The 260-nt window shown below is 67.7% G+C and overlaps 1 protein-coding gene across 1 annotated transcript in view; it reads left to right on the top strand.

Moving 5' to 3' along the window:
• HCN2 (hyperpolarization activated cyclic nucleotide gated potassium and sodium channel 2) overlaps positions 1–260 on the top strand; it is a 30,191-nt gene that overhangs the window by 15,735 nt on the left and 14,196 nt on the right. The gene's annotated exons all lie outside the window — the stretch shown is intronic.

The following is a 260-nucleotide window of genomic DNA, read 5'->3' as shown; positions in this document are numbered from 1 at the left end:
GGGGGGGGTCAAGGTAGCAGGGGTGGGGCTAAGGGTTGTGTTGGGCGGGGTCAAGGCTGCAAGGGCGAGGCTATGAGGGTTGAGCTGTGTGGGGTCAGGCAGCAGGGGTGGGGCTATGAGGGTTGTGCTGGGCGGGGTCAGGCAGCAGGGGCGGGGCTATGAGGGTTGTGATGGGGCGGAGTCAGACATCAGGGGTGGGGAGCTGTGGATTTGGGGAGTGTCCTGGGGCAGGGGCTGTGGATTTGGGGGGGGGGGGGGGG

This window comes from Hylobates moloch, unplaced genomic scaffold (assembly GCF_009828535.3).
Source record: "Hylobates moloch isolate HMO894 unplaced genomic scaffold, HMol_V3 SCAFFOLD_15, whole genome shotgun sequence".
Taxonomy (NCBI): Eukaryota; Metazoa; Chordata; class Mammalia; order Primates; family Hylobatidae; genus Hylobates; species Hylobates moloch.
The sequence above is the reverse complement of the archived record's forward strand: the minus strand, read 5'-3'. Positions and strand labels throughout refer to the sequence as shown.